This window comes from Bubalus bubalis, chromosome 18 (genome assembly GCF_019923935.1).
Source record: "Bubalus bubalis isolate 160015118507 breed Murrah chromosome 18, NDDB_SH_1, whole genome shotgun sequence".
In the NCBI taxonomy this organism is placed as follows: domain Eukaryota; kingdom Metazoa; phylum Chordata; class Mammalia; order Artiodactyla; family Bovidae; genus Bubalus; species Bubalus bubalis.
Window position 1 is genome coordinate 26,333,241 of NC_059174.1, and position 23,517 is coordinate 26,356,757.

Sequence of the window (23,517 nt, forward strand, 5' to 3'; positions counted from 1 at the left end):
TTACAACTTAAAAATGAGGTCCTTAAAAATCTCAGCTTCATAGATATGAAACAGTTTAAAACCTTTAATGCTGTATTGAGAAAAACCAGGCTTCTAAAAAGCAAACAAACAAACACATTTGTCATTACCAAAAAGAGATGTCTTTAGGTAAAAATGAAAACCCCATGCTGCAGGGACAGTGCAGATAGTTCTAGTTATCTGGTCAATGGGCAAAAAGTAACCAGTTAAGGTCTTCAGCTCCTATCTTCTGTTCATTTCTTACTGCTGGAATCTCATGGTCATTTCTTCTTCTTGGATGATCAAACTGGATGACTGTAGTGGTGATAAGCCAGCACTGACTTAGCACTGCCCTACTCAGTCAGCCCGGGGGTGGATGAATTCTCAGGGGGTGGATGGACTGTATTCGTCTCTTTGCTCTCCTTTGGTTGAGGGTTTTCTGGGTGTCTGCGTCAGTAGTTGAAGTTGCAGCAGTATCCATATTGAGGTGGCCATTGACCTTGGTCTGGTGTCCTGGGTTTTCCTTATCTTCTTTATTGCCTTCCTCTCTAGGCTGTCTGACAAGGAGGAGCCCTGCAGAATTTTGGTCTCTAACCTGATATATACATTCTTTCTCATGGGCCTACCTTTTTCTGCACCCTAGTTGTCAGCTCCCTCTGTCCCTGCTCTGTGTGCAGGAGGCTTGGAATACTGTGGTCCCCACCTAGGCGGTCTCTGCATGTGGTAAGGTGGACACCGGGAGCACGCTTCCATCCTGCATTTTCTGCCACTCTCACTATCTTGGTAACTCTGCTGCTCATGGTGTGGAGGACCCTGCGTGGACCACGCCTACCTGCTTGTGGTCTGCACTGACCACCCTGCACTAAAACTCCATCAGCCCCTGTAACATGTGCTGCCTACCCCATCTTTTCTTTTTTCAACAATGTCATACTCCATACTTTCTCCATCTCCTACCCTGCAAAGGTGCTTCTGGGGTTATTCTTCTTTATGGCAGTCTGGTGTACAAATACATCTTCCTTGGTGTCATTCCTGTTGACGAAGCCACATCCTTCTCTTACATTGAACTATTTGGCTATTCCCAAAACCCTCTGTGCAAAACCTTCTCGTCCCTCCTGCCTTCATTCATCATGCCTTTGTAAAGCTCTCCGGAGAATGAGACTAGACACAGGATTTCTTTTTTCCATCTTACCACACTTCCAACTTCCTGAGATATTTTCTCTGTGGCAGACTCCCACCCTCACCCCATTAAATAAAAGACACTGATGAAAGGATTGTGGGTTTTATTGAGAATGAAACAATAACCACGGTGGGTTGGAGATAGTAATCTGGTCAGTCACGCTGCAGTGGAACTCAAGTGAGTGGAAAACTGAACTTGAAACTCTATGTGAGCTGATAGCATCAAGAACACAATCCCTGAGGACTTGTCTAATCCCCTCTCATCTCTGGGTTTCTAGAAGGTAATTAGCGATGTAGAAGGTAGTGTATGGAGTACATACAGTGTGCTACCCTCTTAATGTATTTCATTTTATTTAATTCTCTATGTAATTCCACATGGCTGTTAGCTATCTCTCCATTTTACATATACAAAGACAAGGCTCTGAAAGACTAAATAATTTGTTTAAACCCAGTTAGAACACTAGTAGTAGAGTCAAGATTTAAATGTGTTCTCTGTGTAACTTTTGTTCTTCTTTTCCTGTGCATAGGCTGAAAGATATGCAGTGGCAGAGCTAAGGTATTTTAACCTCTTTCCTATTTTCTGTAACCGTGTTAATTAGGATTCTTCTAGTCTCAGTGATAGAAACCCAACTCTAAGCTGCTTTGAATAAAAAGGGAAGTTTGTGGGCTGACAATTTAAAATATTAGCTTCAGGTATAGCTAGATCCAGGTGCTCAAACAACATCATTGGGAATGAGTTCTCTACATCTCTAGATTCTGCAGTTATGTTTTGTTCTCATTTCCAGGCAAGCTCTCAATTCAAGATGGTTCCAAGAGAGTGCTGACTCACTTTTTCACTTTCTAAGTCTATGGAGAAAACCCCTTGTCCAGTTGCTTTGAAATTGGCTTTGAATTGATGTAAGCCTATTTCAATCCTGCAATAATCACTGTGTCCAAAAGATGGAACTAAGTGGATTGGTGAGACCTGTGATATGTATGGTTTCACCTCTAGATCTAGGACATGTGTCAAGCACATAAACACAAAGTGGAAAAAAGTTAGCTCCTTGAGAAAAATATTGGGTTGCTATTATTAAAAAATAGAAGATATACATTAGATAGGAATAAACAATGAAAGGCCACAGTGATACTCTATTAATACTACCTTACCAAGGCTTTTCTTCCCCCCCTCCCCCTTTCTCCCTTCCTCCTTCTTTTCTTCCTTCCCCTATCCTTTATTTCTATAATGTTTATTAAGTACACATGTATACAGCATCTTCTTGGATACTTCTTTGGACATTATAAGATATGTCTCTCATGCGTGCTCAGTTGTGTCCTACTCTTGCAACCCTGTGGACTGTAGCCTGCCAGCCTCCTCTGTCCATGGAATTTTCCAGGCAAGATTACTGGAGTGGGTTGGCATTTCTTTCTCCAGGTGATCTTCCCAACCCAAGGGTTGAACCTGCAAGGATCTATTATTATTATTATTCTCATAGAGTAGAATGTTGAGACCCAGAGGTTGAAATGACCCTCTTTTCTCTATAAGAATTTGTCCATGAAGAAAACATAGTCAGAGCTGGCAAGCTTCAGTGATACTTATATGTCTAAACAAGAGAGGGATAATCATTTGTACCCATGAGAAATCAAACCTGGGACTTTGACCTCATTAGCCCTGAGCTACTAGCTCTATGGAATATAAAGCAGTGAATGGTATGAGAGAATTAATGCACATCCCAAATGTCTAATGTGTTACTAGCCTGAGAAGGCCCAGGGGCAAATGCAGCTCATTCTATGACTACGATATGAGCTATAAGTCATTAGGAGCTCTCGGAGGGGATTTATAAGGAAACACCCTCCATATATTTAGAAGCAAACTCTTGTCTTTATTTATTGCCGACTGTTTTTTAACATTGAGGGAATTGATGCTTAGTCTAAAGAAGCTATAAATGTGTTGAAGCGTAGTAGAATGCGATCTGTGGCTCTTCTGGAAGGGTGATAAATCATAGGTACCACTACCCCGGCTCTCCTTGATCAAAAGGTGTGTCAAGTTGAGCTTAGAAAATGAACCACCATTGCCTCCTGTGATTATGAGTCTGAGGTTTAACAGGCTTTTCTGAATCATCAATAGCATTTGGACGTATCTCTGTCTGAGGCCTATGCTATCAAAAAATATCAGAAAGTGAATTGCATAAAATATCAGGAATATTTTTTTAGATTTTGTTTTAAAAAATACATAATTTTACAATTTATTTTTTAAAAAAATTATTATTTTAATTGGAGGATAATTACTCCACAATACTGTGATGGTGTCTGCCATATATCAACACAAATCAGCCATAGGCATACATTTTAACCTACCTCCATCCTTTACCCCCCTCCCACCTCTTTCCCCACCCTGTTCCTCCAGGTTGTCACAAAGCACAGGCTTTGGTTGCCCTGTGACGTGCTTCAAACTCCCAAAGGCTATCTATTTTACATATGGTGAGGTATATGTTTCAATGCTATTCTCTTAAATCATCCCACCCTCTCCTTCTTCCACTGAGTCCAAAAGTCTGTTCTTTATGTCTGTTTCTCCTTTGTTGTCCTGTACGTAGGATCATCAGTACCATCTTTCTAGATTCCATATGTATGCATTAATATATGATATTTGTATTTCTCTTCCTGACTTACTTCACTCTGTATAATAGACTCTAGGTTCATCCATCTCATTAGAACTGACTCAAGTGTGTTCCTTTTTATAGCTGAGTAATATTCCATTGTGTGTATGTACACAACTTCCTTATCCATTCATCTGTTGATGGACATTCAGGTTGCTTCCGTGTCCTAGCTATTGGAAATTGTGCTGCAGTGAACACGGGGGCACATGCGTCCTCTTCATTTCTGGTTTCCTCAGGGTATTTGCCCAGTAGTGGGATTCCTGGGTCATAACAATATATTTTTACTTATTTATTTGGCTGTGCCAAGTCTTAGTTGCAGAATGTGGTATCTTTGATCTTCGTTGTGGCATGTGGGATTTTTGTTTTTTAATCGTGGCATGCAGAATCTTTAGTTGTGGCCTGCGGGAGTTAGTTCCCTGATTAGGGGTTGAATCCAAGCCCCCTGCATTAGGTGCACACCGTCTTAACCACTGGACCATCAGAAATATTAACTAATCTTTCTTAATTTTCTATTGGAGTGAATCTGGCAAAAGGAGGAGGCATGCTCCTGTGAACAATTATTCATTTAGGACGTATTTCATAAATATTTATTGTGTACCTTGTGTCTGTCAAGCAGCAGGCTTAAAATGGACCCGTTGGTCCTTTTACTCAAAAATCATACAATCTAGATCTGGAATGGGTAAAATAATAAATGTACAAGAAGACAGGCAGACATTAGATTGAATCCCCATTCTCTCATCTGCAAATGTTAAAGTTTCTGCTTTTAGTTTCCTTTTATATGGGTAAATATTACCTCCTATAGAAATAAAGTTAAAGAGACAATTTCTTTAGAGTGCCTATCATGTGGCAAAAATTAGGATGTCAGAATTTTAGCACTTTTCCTGTTTTCTACCACTTTGTCTTGACAAATTGCCCTTTTCTCTTCTTCCTCCCTCCCTCCCAACTGATCAAGGGCTAAAGGCAAAACGTACTTTATTAGGGAAGAACCCACCCTGTCCAGATTCTCCTGTATTCTCTCTTGTCCTAGGGCTCATTGACCGACTGGGATGGAGCATAGACTTGCCCATCTTAGAGGAAATAAACATTTTTCCCTCAAAGGAAAAGAATCTTAAATCTAGGGAGCATTAATACATGTGCCTTTTATTTTTTCTTGTTTATTATGGTTTATTACAGGATGTTGAATATAGTTCTGCTGTGCTATATAGTGGGACCTTGTTGTTTATCCATCCTGTATGTAATAGTTTCCATCCACTAGTCTCAAACTCCCAGTCCAGCCCTCCCTTAGCCCCCTTACCCTTGACAACTGCAAGTCTTTTCTCTATGTTGATGAGTCTGTTTCTGTTTCATAGATAAGTTAATTTGTGTTTTATTTTAAATTCCACATATAAATGATATCATATGGTATTTGTCTTTGTCTTTCTGACTTGCTTTGCTTAGTATGATAATCTTTAGGTCCTTCCATGTAGCTGCAAATGTCATGATTTCATTCTTTTTTAGGACTCAGTAACACTCCATTGTCTGTCTACCGATCTATCACATCTTCTTTATCTATTCATCTATCGATGGACATTAAGTTGTTTCTATTTATGGTTATTGGAAATGGTGCTGCTATGAACATAGGCGTGCATGTATATTTTCAAACTATAGTTTTGTCTGGCTATAATGTATATGCTTTTTAAATCCAGGAGAAATATTTACAATTATCAGACCCAGATGTGTATCAGAATCACCCTGAGGACCAGGTTAAAATATGTGGAAAAACTCTGAAGCAGTAAATCTCAGTTGGATTTTTCTGTTTAAAAAATGTTCACCACTGTGAACAGTAGATTCGATGCTAAAAACAAAAGGCTGTCAAGCCATGAAAGGTATGGAAGAAACTTAAGTGCATATTACTAAATGAAAGAAGCCAATCTGAAAAGGCTACAAACTATAGTTAGGGCATAACGATGAAGACAGTAAAAAGATCGCTTGTTGACAGGATTGGATGAGGGGAGAGGGATGAACAGACAGAGCACAGAGGATTTTTAGGGCCATGAAACTATCTGTATGATACTCTAATAGTGGATGAGTGTGTGTGTGTGCATGCTAAGTCGCTTCACTTGTATCTGACTCTTTGCAACCCTGTGGACTGTAGCCTGCCAGGCTCCTCCGTCCATGGAATTCTCCAAGAAGGAATACTGGAGTGGGTTGCCATGTTCTCCTCCAGAGTATCTTCCCGACTCAGGGATCAAACCTGCAGCTCTTATGTCTCGCTCATTGGCAGGTGGATTCTTCACCACTAGCGCCACCTGGGAAGCCCCTAATGGTGGACACATGTCATTATATTATGTGTGATGTATACATATTTAGGTTGCATGTATTATAAGGTTGCAGATAGAGTAGGTGGCAGAGATCAGACTTAAACCCATGACTTTCTGACTACAAAGTCTATGATCTTTTTACTAAACCAGGCTGCAAACAAGATTATAAACACAGAATGTGTCGCCTCGGCTCTTTGCTCCTGGACTAGGGGAGATACATCCTCCAGAAGAGGGAAGCTGACCTTTCCTCAGTATGCCTAAAAGGACTACACTCTGGTCTGCAGATGGTTCTCTGTACTTCTCAAAATTCATAACAGGAACAAGAAGTTTGCCTGGAGTCCATTTGATGGTTTATTTCAGGATGTCTGGCCCTGGCAACGCATGGGATGCATATCAAACAGGGAGTGAGGCCCATGGACTGAATAAACAGCTGAAGACAGAAGTGGTGGATTGGCATCAGACAGGGCAGAGGTGACTTGGCATCAACCCAGCCACACAGCTCCTTTCATTCCTGTTCATTGGGATGATTATTAAATGCATTGCTTTTTCAACTTGATTTTTTTTCCTCTTGGCATACAAGAAGGATATTTATCTCATGATAGGATTTTAAAGCCAAGTGTCAGGTTTTAGGTCTCTGAATGCCACTCCTGAATTCATATCACAAAATACATTATATTTCAATGAATGCACAAGAAAAGCAAAGCATACCAGAGACCCAGAGTTCTGAATGAAGAGGTTGGGACGTACTGGGTTGGCCAAAAACCTTGTTTAGGTTTTCCCATAAGGTGTAATGAGAAAGCCTGGACAAAATTTTTGGCCAACCCAATATTTGCTTTCTAGAGCAAGTCCCTGGTTCACTTTGTGCCTGTGGTGGGTCAGAAAGACACTGAGCAAAGGAAGAAATAGCTGGGTGATGGAGGACATTGTGGAAAGATGATTCATATTGTACCATCAAAGTGCAATTCATGAATTAGGATTTGTTAAAAATTGTGTTTGGAGTTAGAATGACTAGTGTCTAAATCCTAGCTCTTCCATCTACCAGCTTTGTTATTTTAAGGAATTTCAGCTTTCCCAACTGTGAAATTGAAACATAGTGGGGATTTAAAAGGATAAGTCCTGTCAAGTATTTAAGTGCTAGCCACTTAGATGGTGCTCAGAAAAAGCAGGTTCCCTTTCTTCTCAGTTCTATTGTTCAGAGCTGATTTACAAGGTTAAGGAGGAAGAGGAGGAGGAGGAGTTTCTTCTTTATGTTTCCTTTTAGACCTCTTATCGGCAGAGAGATGTATGGGATATATAACTGAGGAGAGGAATAGATAAAATTTTTAGTTGGATAGTGTGGTCAAGGGGCTTCCCAGGTGGCAGTAGTGGTACCCACTTGCCAATGCAGGAGACAGAAGAAATGTGATCCCTGGGTTGGGAAGATCCCCTGGAGGAGGGCTTGGCAACCCATTCCAGTATTCTTGCATGGAGAATTCCATGGACAGAGGAGCCTGGCGGGTTACAGTCCATGGGGTCGCACAGAGTTGGACATGACAGAAGCAGCTTAGTGCACCCAGAAGCGTGTGCCTGCACACACACACACACACACACACACACACACACATGTGCACAGAGTAATCAAAGCAAAGCAAAGAAGAAACGGAATGGTTTAGGTCCATATTGTGGGGGCTGGAAGTAGAAACAGAAGTGGAGAGTTGAGAAGATGTGAGGGTAAAGTGAAGTGTGAGGCAGGTATGGATAAAGTGCAGGCTTTTTATTGGGGCAATCTTCTATAGGCTCTTGTATAATTTTCTTGGATGGAAATTGTAAAAAGTTAATAAATAGAAACCTTGATTAGAGTTGGGAGATCAGTAGGGGGAGGGTTCACCCTGTGAGGTGAGCCAAGCCCAGCAGGAAAGAGAACACCTCCTCTTCTTTCCTGGCAAGGACTCAGCCAATGAACAGCCATGGACTTGGTTTATTATGGCCCTCCCAGCTTCTTTTTCCTCTCTATAAAAATGTTTTCCTTTTCTTGCTGTGGGGGGCCTTGCCTGAGGCTTGCCATGGTTGCAGACCCTGAATTGCAATTCTCTGCTGACCATGAATAAACCCATCTTCAGAGACATATCAGGCAGTCTGTTTATTTCAGGTCAACAGAATCAAAAAGTCATAATCAGGATGAGAAAAAAGGACCTGCCTTTATCTGCTTCAGTTTGAGTTATATTATTTTCAGATATTTGACCATCATCCCTGAAGGGGGTAATTTATTTATTTTTAATTTAATTTTATATTGGGATATAGTTGATTTACAATGTTGTATTAGTTTCAGGTATACAGCAAAGTGGTTCAGATATATATATATATATATATATATATATATATATATATATATCTCCATTATTTTTCAGATTCTCTTCCTGTGCAGGCTATTATTGAGTAGAGTTCCCTATGCTATTCAGTAGGTCCTTGTTGATTATCTATTTTATATGTAGTAGTGTGTATATGTTAATCCCAACCTCCTAATTTACCCCCACCCCCCTCACCTTTCCCCTTTGGTAACCATAAGTTTGTTTTTGAAGTCTGTGAGTCTGTTTCTGTTTTGTAAATAAAGTAATTTGTATCATCTTTTTAGATTTCATGTGTAAGTGATATCATATGATAGCATATGATTTTTCTCTGACTTCACTTGGTATGGTAATCTCTAGGTCCACTCATGTTGCTGCAAATGGCATTATTTCATTCCTTTTTATGGCTGAGTAATATTCCATTGTATATATGTATTATATCTTCATCCATTCATCTGTCAGTGGACACTGCTTCCATGTCATGGCTATTCTAACCAGTGCTGCTGTGAGCACAGGGTACACGTATCTTTTAAAATTATGGTTTTCTCCAGATACATGCTTAGGAGTGGGGTCAGATATTTAACCATCATCCCTGAAGAGGGTACTTTAAATACACTTTCCCTTGCTCACCGTTTGTGACCTAAATCCTCTCCATCTATCTTGCTGCTGCTAAGTCACTTCAGTCGTGTCTGACTCTGTGTGACCCCATAGATGGCAGCCTACCAGGCTCCGCCGTCCCTGGGATTCTCCAGGCAAGAACACTGGAGTGGGTTGCCATTTCCTTCTCCAATGCATGAAAGTGAAAAGTGAAAGAGAAGTCGCTCAGTCGTGCCCGACGCTCAGTGACCCCATGGACTGCAGCCTTCCAGGCTCCTCCGTCCATGGGATTTTCCAGGCAAGAGTACTGGAGTGGGGTGCCATTGCCATCTATCTTATGTTTACCAAATTCCAGAGTACTGATTTCCTTTCTTTTCTCATTCTAATGCCTTTCCTTGAATAAGGCAACTGCTTTCTCTTCTCTGGCCACTGTTCTCTTTCCTGGATTTGCCTGAACCTTGCCCTTTGATCCCTCATGCTCTGGCTGCTGCCCTAGATAACCCCTCATATGAAGGAGCCCTGTGTTCTGGAACTGACCAAGCCTTGGTTCACTTGACTGAGATCCCTCACTGAAATTAACTCACCTCCCTGTAAAGGGGAATCTGAAAGTCTTTGTCCTCGCCAGTCAGAGAATTTTGATGCGGTCATTGAACTTTACAATCAAAACAAATTTTAAGGGCCTCAGTTTGTTTCCAGTGGTAATCTGTTTGAAAAGGCGTATGAAAGTACAAACTTGTTTTCATCTCTTTATCTGAGTATCAATGCTGAAAGGAACCAACCTGATGCAGAGAAATAAAATGAAATAATTAACAAGTTGCAGAATGTGAACCACCTAAGATAGAACCAAGCAGGCCCATTGGAGATAATGGTTATCTATTTGCAGTAAACACGAAGTGAGTACAATTCTTGTCTTGTGATAACATTCAACTGAAAGGAAGTAAATTAGATGTAGACAAGGCCAGGAGAGGATTACAAACACATGCAGGGCCAGACAGTACAGAGGGAAGATGGGGGAACCGGGGCAGAATTTTTTCTTTATCAGGTAATTGAAATAATGCTTTATATTAACAGTATGAGTTAAAGTGGAAACTGGAGTCAGGAGGTACTGGAAAAAAAAGACGGAGTTGGAGGGAGAGAATGCCAAGACCGCTAGAAACTGAGTTAAGAAAATAAAGAATAACTGAGGGTCTGCTGCTGCTGTTGCTAAGTCGCTTCAGTCGTGTCCGACTCTGTGAGACCCCATAGACGGCAGCCCACCAGGCTCCTCTGTCCCTGGGATTCTCCAGGCAAGAATACTGGAGTAGGTTGCCATTTCCTTCAATGAATGAAAGTGAAAAGTGAAAGTGAAGTCGCTCAGTTGTGCCGGACTCTTAGCGACCCCATGGACTGCAGCCTACCAGGCTCCTCCGTCCATAGGATTTTCCAGGCAAGAGTACTGGAGTGGGTTGCCATTGCCTTCTCCAACTGAGGGTCTACTGTGTGCCAAATGCTTCTACATATATAATCTGACTTAAGCCTGTAAAATGGGATCAGCAGTCCCATTTTTGATGGAGGGGGAGTGGGCTCAAATATAATAACTTGCCTCATATCTTTGTAGCAAGTAAGTAGTGGAGTTGAGATAAAAGCTAAGGTGTACCTGACTTGAAAGACTCGTTCTCTCTAATGCACCACACCATCTTATAACTGCTGAGTAATTTTGTACCATTGAGACCCACATTTGTTGTTGGTAGTCGCTAAGTCTTGTCCAACTCTTTTGCAACCCCATGGACTGTAGTGTGCCAGTTTTCTCTGTCCATGGGATTTCCCTGGCAAGAATACTGCAGCGGGTTGCCATTTCCTCCTCCAGGGGATCTTCCCAACCCAGGGGTTGAATCCATATCTCCTGCCTTGGCAAGAGGATTCTTTACCACTGAGCTACCTGGAAAGCCCCTGACACCCGAAAGACTGTTACAAATCTAGATATGGCTGGGACATTAAGGGGGGGTGGGCTACTCTGTTTCTCTGTTACTCATGTATACACACTCACATGCACACATACACACACACAGCCTTGGTCCCACATTGAGTTGCTAGCTTTATATATCCATTTGAGTGTCTCACAAACAGATCAGATTCAACTTATCTAGAAATCACTAAAGCATCCTCCTCTTTTGTCACTTTTTGCCTCTGTCCATCAGCTCAAGTCAGAAATTTGAAGTTTCCTTTGATCCTTTCTTTCTGTAAAGCTCATGTTCAATAAATGTCCAACTCTTATCAATTCTACCTCCAAAATGTCTCTGTTTACTATTTTTCCCCCATTAATTCTATATCAGCTTAGGTATGGCTAACATCTTCTCCTGCAAAGAACACTGGTCTTTTCTAGCATTTATTCCTCCCTCCCCAAATCCACTTTCCATGTTGCAGACACAGAGATGATTATAAAATACAAATGTGCATTAATCTTCCGTACCTCTCCTTTTCTTTAGTCTAAAGTTCAATGTCTGTGTATGATAAGTCTGTTTAATAGTTTTTGCATTGGATATCGCCTCTCGCCTGCCTCCAGTTCTGTAAGTAGGTGGAAAAATTGCATTCTCTGCAGTGTCATCATGCTTTCATAATCATCCAGCTTTTTGAACATGCTCTTCTTTCTATATGGTTCTACATGGAATATTTTTCTGCTTTTCTTTTGTTTTTACCTGGACTAATTAGTTCCTACTTGTCCTCCAGAAGCCAGTACAGATATGTTTTCCTCCATTATTTCAGGAGAAAGAGCAAGAACATTAACTAAGGTCAGATTTGTCTTTAGAGAAGGGGAAAAGATTTTTCATCCTTCTTCACAAGCTCCCTTTCTGAATGGAGGGGTCCCTGTCTCATTTCCTCATACCACAGCATATAGTCATAACACCAGTTAGCATACATTTCAGGGTAAATCATCCTTCTAAAGAGTTGTTTTCTATCTAGTTCACCTCTTTTCTTTATGGCTCTGAATAGGAGAGCAATTGGTTAATCCTTCTTATTTGGGGAATAGTATGGTGCCCTGGAACCCACTTCAGTATTCTTGCCTAGAGAATCCCTGCGGACAGGGGAGCCTGGCCAGCTACAGTCCATGGGGTCGCAAAGAGTCGGATATGACTGAGGGACTAAGCACAGCATAGCACATGGTGCCTTAGAGGATTGCTGGTGGCTCAGATGGTAAAGAATCTGCCTGCAGTATGGGGGACCTGGGTTCAATCCCTGGGTCAGGAAGATCCTCTGGAGAAGGGAATGGCAACCCACTCCAGTATTCTTGCCTGGAGAATTCCACGGACAGAGGAGCCAGGCAGGCTATAGTCCATTGGGTCACAAGAGTCGGACACGACTGAGCAACTTACACACACACACACACACACACACACACACACACAAGGTGCCTTTAGCTTTCCCTGGTGGCTCAGAAGTAAAGAATCTGCCTGCCAAGGCAGGAGATGCAGATTCAATCCCTGGGATGGGAAGATCCCCTGGAGGAGAAAAAGGCAACCCACTCCAGTAATTTAGCCTGGGAAATCCCATGGACAGAGGAGCCTGGCAGACTACCATCCATGGGGTCACAAAAGAGTTAGATATGCCTTAGCCACTAAGCAACAACATGGTGGCTTGAACATAGTAGATACTTGCTATGATCTGAATGTTCATGTCTCCCCCAATCTCACATGGTGAATTTCCTAATGGTGATGTGATGGTATTATCAGGTGGGCCCTTGAGAGGAACTCAGGTCATGAGAGTGGAGCCCTCCTGAATTGAATTAATGTTTTTATAAAGGAGACCCCAGAGAGATCTCTCACTGTTGCCACCGTATGAGGACCAAATGAGAAGGTGCAGGCTGACTATGAGCCATGAAGAAAGCCCTCACCAAAACGTGACCATGCTAGAAGCTTGATCTTGGGCTTCCCAGCCTCTAGAATTGTGAGAAATAAATGTTTGTTGTTTGTGAACTACTCGGTTAACAGTTACAGCCCCTGCAAAAAACCAATATAATACTGAAAAGGAAAATACATTTAGTTAACAAAAAAGAAAAAATTAAGTTGAGAAAAATCAGAAGAAATACTTCCACATATCCATCTACTAAACATAACAATTGTAAATATTTTAGTATATTTCCTTCCAGTCTTTCTTTGTGGTAGGTGGTCTTAGTTACCCCATGGCATGAGAGATCTTAGTTCCTGACCAGGGATCAAACCTGTGTCCCTTGCATTGCAAGCAGATTCTTAACCACTGCACTGCTAGAGAAGTCCCCTTCCAGTTTTTCTTGTAGGCACAGTCTTAACAATTGCCATGTACTAATACTCTGCTGTAAGTTTCCTGCCTTTCTCATAGGCAGACATTTTTAAAAACAAAAAGATTATTACATTGCTAGGAGGTTAATTCTGCCTCAACCCATCAACCTAAACATAAAATACTCTGTTTGGAGAATCTCGGGTGATAAGATATTCAACGTTTATTTTATGTACACCACCTGCCAGACCATGTGTTAGGCACCTGAGGAGGGAAAGAAAAATCAAGCTTGGTTCTGCCCTCTAAGCACTTACATGAGAAAGGAAGCTTCACGTTCATATTTTATTTCCTGGGAGGTGACTCTCTAATGTTGGCGTAAACTTGTTCTGTGTAGTTGAGATTATGCTTTTAAAGTACAAGAAAAATAAGTTAGGCCCACTGAAGAAGTTTCAGCAAGGAGCCCATTTCTCAAAAATAAACAGACAAATAATCCCTGCAGATTAGCCAGCCGCTGTAAAATAATTTTAACACAATATCCAGCTGATCATTTGGGAGGCAAGCAAGTCAGCTGGTGGGGAGCGAATGTTAGCGACTTGGTTGTCATGGAAACTTTTCTTCCAGACCAGGAAAAATGCAGTTGCGGGGAAACAGGCAATGTGGAAAAATAGCCCACTTCTCCATGATCTATTTCTCTGTTGATCACAAGTCGACACCCTACTGGGGCTGGGACTGGGGAGAGAGGCAGGCATCCCAAGCTTACAAAGGAGAGCAGCAGTCCCTCTTGTGCAGACAGACCCATGGGACATGGTTCAAAAAAGAAGTGTGCGGATAAAAGTTGGCGAGCCAAGGTCATACGTTTATTTTATTTTTATTCTTTTTTTTCTTTTACTGTTTTCCTTTTTTAAAATGGTTCCGTTCAAGTTGTTAAAAGGCTTATTATTCTCAGTTGTCCTCAGATACTGTTGATGTGAAAGCTTGACTAACATTTTCAGTGCTGACTCAACACACATCAATCTTGCTCAGAAATGAAGTCTGTGTCAGGTGGCTCAATGGTAAAGAATCTGCCTGCAGTGCAGGAGATTCAGGAGACACAGGTTTGATTTCTGGGTCAGGAAGATCCCCTGGAATGGGAAAATGACAACCCACTCTAGTATTTGTACCTGGAAAATTCCAGGGACAGAGGAGCCTCCTAGGCTATAGTCCGTGGGGTTGTAAAGAGTTGGACATGACTTAGCGACTGAGCACAGCATAGCCTGTTTAGCCCCATTAGGAAAGTGTTGGTCACTCAGTCGTGTTCGACTCTTTGTGACCCCAGAGGAAAAGCCAGAGTTAAGCTGTGATGGGTATGACTGTCAGTCTTTAAACAGTCTTTAAATTGTACATAGGTATAAAAATTACTTTTAGAACTTGGTCTAATTTGATTAGGATATTGTTTATAAATGCTTATGATTCTTGCCAGTCTTTGTCCACGTTTGCTCAGGTCAATCTGAATTTACATAATCATAATAAAATAATTTTTTGAAAGGTAGAATTGCACTCTTAGCTACATATCCAGCATTAACATGCGTTATAGCTGTTTGTTCACATTTCCAACTCTTTCTTCTAATTTGTGAGCTCTTCAGTGCTTTGAATGGTGCCTTGTTCATCTTTGTGAGCTTACTATTAGCACAATGCTCAGTTCTTTTTTAAATTTTTTAAAAATTAAAAAAATTTTTTTGATGTGGACCATTTTTAAGAAAACCTCTATTGGACTTGTTGCAGTGTTACTTCTGTTACAATGTTACAAGGCACATGGGATCCTTAGCTCCCCAACCAGGGATCAACATGCACAACTCTAGTGGAGGGTGAAGTCTTAACCACCTGATCACCAGGGAAGTCCCAATGCTCAGTTCTTAAGTGTTTGATTCATGGAGCAACTTCTGGGAGCTAGTCTCTGGGATATGTTGGTAAATAATGCTTGTTACATGAATAACTGGATGTATGGATGACTATATTTTGGATTTTCTTGGTTTTCTGTGTTTTGAGGAGCTGAACAATTATTTCATAATCAATCACACAATTATTTTCCTGGTGGCAGCTTTGTAAGTTGTACAAAATAATTAAGATAGAACCTCTGTAGGGATTGCTTGGTAAATCATCATAGGCTGGTAAAGTCTTATTTTTGTTTTCTATTACTATTTAGAAGTCTTTTATTTATAGGTAAATAAGATCTACTGATCTATTCAAGAGTTTGCAAGAGTTTTTTCAGTATACATTTCTATTTGTATACAAAGACTAATCTCATTGCATAGTTTATTTCTCTTGCTCATAGTTAAGTAGCAATAATTCAAAATATCTTCATTGTCAGAGATTGTTTTTTCTGACCACAATATTCTCCAATTTTTCCCACTTTCTTCTTTGTACATTGAACATGCTCATAATCTCATATTATCATTTTTGTCTTTACCTCATTAAAAATTTTTTTAAATTAATTTTTATTGGAATGCAGTTACTTTACAATGTTGTGTTAGGTTTTGCTACACAGCAAAATGAATCAGCTATATTCTTTCATATATCCTCTCTTTTTGGATTCCCTTCCCATTTAGGTCACCAAGAGCACTGAGTAGAGTTCTCTGTGCTATGCAGTAGGTTACCTATTTTATCCATAGTTTCAGTAGTGTATATGTCAATGCCAGTCCCCAAATTCATCCCACCCCACCACCTTTCCCCCTTAGTATCCATACATTTGTTCTCATCTGCGTCTCTATTTATGCTTTGCAAATAGATTCATCCCTACCGTTTTTCTAGATTCCACCTATATGCATTAATGTACAATATTTGTTTTTCTCTTTCTGACTTCATTCTGTGATGCTTCTTTTCTTTGAAAGTTTATTTATTATTTATTTGTGGCTGTGCTGGACCCTTGCTGCTGTGGGGCTTTTCTTTAGTTGTGGTGAGTGGCGGCTACTCTCTAGTTGTGCGCAGGCTTCTCGTTGCTGTGTTCTTCTGTCTCCATCATGCGACTTTCTCTTTATTCCCCCAGGTTTACTGAGATATAATTGACAATTAAAAAAAAATATATATATATATAGTGTAAAATTTGAAAATTTGATTTTCACGTACACTGTGAGGAACCATCACAATCAAGCTAATTAACATATCCATTGCCTCACATAGTTACCATCTTCTTTTCTGTGTGTGTGGTGAGCACATTGAATATCTAGCAGGTTTCAAGTATACAGTACAATATTGTTCATTATACTCATCATGTTGTATGATGAGTATAACTTACTCAGCATTATAACTGAAATATATATCTTTCTAGAACTTATTCATCTTATAACTGAAAGTTTGTACCCTTTGGCCAGCATTTCTCCATTTTTCTACCCAGAGCCCCTGGTAGCCATCATTCCACTCTCTGCTGCTTTGAGTTTGACATTTTTAGATTCCACATATAAATGATATAATAATATTGTTATTCCGAATCTGGCTTATTTCACGAAGATCCCCTGGAGAAGGAAATGGCAAACCACTCCAGTACTCTTGCCTGGAGAATCCCATGGACGGAGGAGCCTGGTGGGCTACAGTCCATGGGGTCGCAAAGAGTTGGACACGACTGAGCGACTTCACTTCACTTCACTTCAATGTCCTTCAAGTTGAGCCATGTTGTCACAAATGGCAGATTTCCCTCTTTTTTCAGCCTGATTAATTTTCCACTTTATGTATATACCACATGTTCTTTATCCATTCATCCACTGATGGAAATTTAGGTTGCTGCCATTTCTTGGTTATTGTGAATGATGCTGTAATGGACATGGAGTGCAGGTGTCTTTTCAACACCATGATTTCAGTACCTTTGGATGAATACCCAGAAGTGGAATTGCTAGACCTCATAGTAGTCCTATATTTAATATTTAGAGGAACTTCCATACTGTTAGTCATAATGGCGGTACTAATTTACATTTCCATCCATGGTGTACAAGGGTTCCCTTGTCTACATATCTTTACTAACAAAACACTTATTTTTTAAAAAATAATAGTCACTCTAACAGACATGAAGTGATACCTCAATGTGACTTTGATTTGCATTTTCCTAATGATTAGTGATGTTGAATACCTTTACATGTATCTGTTAGCCATTTGTATGTCTTCTTTGGAAAAATGACTATTAAGTTCTGCCCGTTTTTAAGTTGGATTGTTTATTTTTTTGCTATTGAGTTGTATGATTAAGAAGATGTGTGTGTATGTATGTGTGGTGTTCTTCAGTCGCCAGGTCATGTCTGACTCTCTGCAACCCCGTGGGCTGCAGCATGCCAGGCTCTTCTGTGTGTATGTCTGTGTATATATATATATGTGTGTGTGTGTGTATAAATATATATGTATATGAAAGAAGTGAAAGTAAAAGTCAATCAGTCTGTGTCCAACTCTTTGTGACCCCATGGACTATAGCCCACCAAGCTCTTTTGTCCATGGAATTCTCCAGGCAAGAATACTGGAGTGGGTAGCCATTCCCTTCTCCAGGGGATCTTCCCGACTTAGGGATCAAACCTGGGGTCTCCTGCATTGCAGCAGTTCAAAGGTTTACCTTTGAACCACCAGGGAAGCCCGTGTGTATGTGCGCGTGTGTGTGTGTGTATAAAACCTTTGTGTATTACAGAGGTTTTAAAGATCAATTTGTCACTGGAAATCTTTGGCACTGAACAAGCTTATATAGTACTATATTTTTTGTAAAAGTTGTTTCTACAGTGGTGTGTTTTAACAACAGAGTTGCTTATGTAGGATATATTAATAGTGTATCATAATCCTGATTAAAGTCTCATGTGGAATCAATCATTCTCTCATTTTATATTTTACCTATGCTGTTTTGAAATTATATATTTTTTCAATGGTAAAAGTAATACTTGCTTGTCACAAAAAAGTAAGGGAAAAGCATAATCCTAAACACTTAGGGACAGACATTGCTTTCGTATTTTTAAATTTTACTTTGTTTTGATTATACAAGTTAAACATGTTTAGAGAAGAAATTTAGAAAATTCTTTTAGAAATTTAGAAAATGCGAAAGATAAGAAAATGATATCAATCACAATTTCACCACTAAGAAGTGACACTTTTAACATGTTGGCCTAAGTATTTATCTAGATTATATATTTGTCTACCATATATTTAAAATATGCATTTTATTTTTAACAAAAGAAACCACACATATTGGATGACAGTTTTATATTGTGATTTATTACTTCATTTTCATGTTTCTAAGCTAATAAAATACTTTTATAATGCCACTTTTACTAAGTCTATGGAATTCTATCACACTATAATTTATTTTAACAGTCTCTTATTTTTTTTTTTTTTTTTTTGTGTTAATGAGCTTCATAGGATCATAGAAAAGCCAATTACCAAGGAGTTGGATGCTGAATGTGATAGAGGAAAGTTTTTTGAGATGAAGTCCAACTCTAGCTCTCAGATCTGATCATCTTCTGCCCTCAGTAAGAGATTTAAAAAAATGTATTTTAACTTTTTATTTAAAATTTAAAAAATCTTAGCTTTTATGTATAGTAATGACATATTTAGTAGAAAAGGCTGAGAGGAATTCAAACAGCTTGATAGCAGAAAACAAATAGCTTAATTGAAAAATGGGCTAAGGACTTGGATAGACATATGCTAAAAAGAAGATATGCAAATGGCAAATAGGTATATGAAAAGAAGCTCAACATCAATAATCATAAGGGAAATGCAATCAAAATCACAATAAGGTATCACCTCACACTTGTTAAGATACCTATCATTAAAAAGAAGGTAATGAGTGTTCGTGAGATGTGGAGAAAAGGAAACCTTTGTATACTGTTGGTGAGAAGTAAATTGATAAAGCTATTATATAAAATAGTATAGAGGTTTCTCAAAAAATTAAACATAAAACTACCATATGATCCAGCAATCCCACCTCTGGGTATCTATCCAAAGGAGTAAAATCATTATCTTGAAGAGATATCTACATCCCCATGTTTATTACAGTGTTATTTATAGCATTTAAGACATGGAAACAACCTGCACACTTCAACAGAAGAATGAATAAAAAATTATGCATACGTGCACACAGACATATTAGAAAATAATATGGAATATTATTGAACCATAAACAGGATGAAATGCTGCCATTGTGAGAACATGGGTGAACCTGGGGACATTATGCTGAGTGAAATAAGCCAGGTACTGAAAGAAAAATAACATATGATCTCACTTACATGTAGAATCTAAAAATGTCAAAGTCTTAGAAGCAGAGAGTAGAATGGTGGATACCAGACGCTGAGTGTGGGGGAGATAGGTGGACATTGGTCAAAGGGTATGTAAGTAATAAGAGGAATAAGTCGTCATATAGCATGGTGACTATAGTTAACAATGCTTTATTGTATGCTTGAAATTTGCCAAGAGAATTTTTACTATTCTGCAGCACTCTTCTGTTTTTATGTCTTACCTAATATTTCTTACTGGTTTCTGCTCTTATTATCAACTTTATAGACTCTATTTCTCATATTTTAACTTCCAGATAAATAATATCATTGGGTCAGAGCATCATGAATGTTCCTCTTGGGTCATGCTTTTGCTCCACACTGCTTTATAGGTCAACTGGCTTTCCAAGTCCAATGGGAAGCAGAGAAGCACGACAGAGACAGAGAGAACGGCAAACTGTGTAACAACCCCATTCACAGGCTGGGCTTTATTTCTGGTAGAAACTCAGAGCAAAATAGGCTTCCCTCCTCCTTTTTATTTTAAATTACATTTCACTATATATAAACAGCACTGAATAAATTTTATATTACCACTGGTCATTTGTATTTCTTGTTTTGTAAATTTATTGTTAATATATTCTAAAATTTAAATAGAAATGCAAGCATTATTATTTAACAGGAAAATGTTTAATTAATGATGTTTTTATTTCCTGTTTGTTTGAATCAAGTACCTTTGAAGTTGGGAGAGTATATTGGAAATCCTTAAATCACTTAAGATAATTTAGACCTGCTATTAATTTTATATCACAAATGAGTAGTTAATGCAGAGTTAGCAAGTTCATCACTGCTTTTTAATTAAACATGAGTTGATTGTAAAGAGAGAGTTATTGAGCATTTGAGAGATATATCTAATGGCTATATAATTAGATGAAAATTATATAAGCAAGGAATGCCCAATTTAATTCTTGCTATATATTAGCTGTAGGAAAAATATGCAGATACTTCATTCACATTTATCAAAATAGCCTACAGCAAGATAATTAGGGATGACTTTTGAAAATGGTGGTGCTTAATAGACATATTAATTGATATCAGTCTTCCTTCAAATAGTTCATTAAGTGGAAAACTTACATCAAAAATAGTTTATCAATGAAAATAAAAAATGCATATCTTTTATTTGAAAAATTAATTGCACTCATATTTTCATTTATTAAAGTTAAATAATAATTTTCTTTGATAATTAAATAATCATAATAATAGTCAATGAATCTCAATTAAATACTGATGGTAGTTAACAATCATTTTATAAAAATAATAATGATATGCCACAGAATCAAAAACAATAAAATGTAAACTTATTATATTGAAATAAGAAAACCATATGACTAAGTTTTATTTATTTGTGTTCATTATTAGGTAGACTTCTAATAATAACTTTAAAAATCATCTCTTTTTGAGGAAATTGGAATAAATTGGTGGAATATCACACCAGAGCTTTTGTGTTAGGAAAGTGCTGACTGATTGAGGTCTACTCTGAAAAAAGTGAGCATTTCCAGTCAATTTGCATTATATATCAGATACCAATTTGTGATAAAGTTTACAAAGCTGAAAAAGAAAATAAATAATAATAGCAAATAGTATAATAATAAGTAAAATTTCAAGGTTTGGGAAGAATATCAATAACTTATAAGTAGTCTTTGGATCTACTTGATTACTGTAAAATTTCAATCAAATGAAATCAAAACAAAAGCCAGGAAAAAAGACTGCAATCTCAGAAGGTCTTGGAATAAATGGATTCAACTAACATTACATAATTTTGTTTTTCTATTGAAAGTCAAATTTATTAATTAATCATAGAAGTAATTTTAAAAGTTACACAAGCATTAATAATAAAATAGAAAAAAGAGTTCAGCAGTTCAGCACCTGTAATAACAAATATTTTGCCATGAGATTTGGTTTTAGTTTAGTTATATACTTGCTGTGGATGTGTATGTGTGTGTGTTGATGGTGATATAAACTGTATTTCTATTGTAGGTCACAGCTTGTATTAGTAAGGCTTCTTCAGAGAGAGAGAACCAGTAAGTTCTATCTCTCTATCTATCCATAGATACAGGCATATCTATCGAAATGCAGGCAAGGCTCTTGCAAGTCTTTCTGGAAAGCTTGGATGTATTATCCTGAATGTAATATGTAGTCATTAAAGAATAAAAGGTAGAGTGGTAGGATAAGATTTATTTTAGAAACATCAGAAAGAAGTGATATGGAAGGTGGATTATAGAAGAGTAAGGTTTGATTCCAGCAGTATAATTAGGAGGCAGTGAGACTGAGGAAAGAAGAGGGGATAGATTCGAGATGTATTTAAGAGGACAGAACCGATAGTCCTATCTGGCTGAAATAATGGGTGAAGGATAATGGAATAAGAGGTATGAAGGACAACTCATAGCTTTGTGCCTTGGAATTCTGAGCAGAGACCAGTGCCATTCAATAGGATATGAAACGGGAGAAGGAGTGAGTTTTGGAGGGTACTTGATGATTCAGTTTTGAATTTGTTGAGTTTGAGGTCTTTGAGGACTCCTAAAGGGAGTTGTCCAGTACCCAGAAAGATATCTGGGACTGAAAGTCAGTGGAGAGGACTAGTATTATTATGCTAAGCATTTGAAAGTGCTGAGCATTTCCTCTGATTTGGAAACCAGAGTCACAGATGTGAAGCTTCACAGAAAGAGTCTATATAATAAAAAGAGAAAAGCATGGGAAAGGTCAAATGTAACTCTAGAAGGAAATAGAATTTAAGGGATAAACAGAGGAAGAGAAGCCAGAGTAAATCAGAATTTATTTTTTGGAGGTGCCTAGGGGCATAAATAGATGAACAGGGAAGCCTGGTGTGCTGCAGTCCATGGGGTCGCAAAGAGTTGGACATGACTGAGTGAGTGAACTGAACGGAACTGAGGGGCATAAAACTGTCAGAAAAAAATCAATCAGTTGATCTAAGAAAGAACTAGAAAATTTTATTCAAGCCAAATCTGAAGAATATAACCCGGGAAAAGCATCTCAGAAAGCTCTGAGAATTGTTCTGCTGGTTAGAAATCAAGGCATAGTCATAAAAGTTTTTTTGAGACAGAGGACTGTACGTCAAATGACGTATTATCAACATTTTACATACTCCAAATCTAAGCAGCATCTTGGTGGTCACGTGACCCTTTCCAAGATCAAGAAGGAATAAGGAATCCTTTAAGGAGCTGTCTTGATGCTAGGAGATTGTTGCTCTTTGTGGTTGAGCGGGTGCTCCTGCCAATGAGGGAAGTGTGCTCGATGCCTAACACAGCCACACAATGCACAGGGCAGAGAGAAGAATTTTTATATTTAAATTGTCCTTGACTTGTCATAAAACAGGAATTTTACCTCACAAAACTAATTTGGATTCTGTATGTGTATGTGTGTGTGTGTGACAGGTAAAGGCCCTGCTTAGGGACCTTGTCTTGAAGCTGTGTTTCCATCAGAGCACACTGCTTTTACTCGGAGTATATGTTTACGTGGGAGGGCTGTTGAAGATAAATGTTGTCACTGTTTCTTGACCACATGAAGACAGGCTCATTAAGGAGTCTAAAGCAGGAAGAGTCAGAGATAAGAAGAGAGGGGACAGTGACATCAAATGTTGGTGAACGAGAGAGCGAGATAAGGACTGTTGTCTCCCAGGCTGCCAGCCGCAAACAGATCACACTCTCAAACTGGGTCATTTGAGGAGAGCTTAATAAAGAGACGGTTTACCAAGGTGTGGGAAAGGGGCAGGGAAGCTCCGTGCGACAGTGCCTTCCAACAGGGCTGGTAAGAGGGTGATGCCGTGCTTGTTCCTCTGCTTAACGGGGCAGGAGGAGGGTGCAGCTGTTGAAACCTGGTGTGGGAGAGCTTTGTTGGGAGGCTGCCTGAAGGAGCTCTGGGATGTGATCCCGGGGCTTTGCAGGGAGGGGCTGGAGGGCAGCAACCCTGACCACTACTCTCTCTCTTTTTTATAAATTTGTAATTTTATATTGGAGTATAGCCGATTAACAATGTTGTG

The 23,517-nt window shown here is 39.0% G+C and overlaps 1 pseudogene; it reads right to left on the reverse strand.

The window, feature by feature from the left end:
* Positions 1-350: 350 nt before the first annotated feature.
* Positions 351-23,197, reverse strand: LOC112580112 (annotated as a pseudogene).
* Between the last annotated feature and the right edge of the window lie 320 nt (positions 23,198-23,517).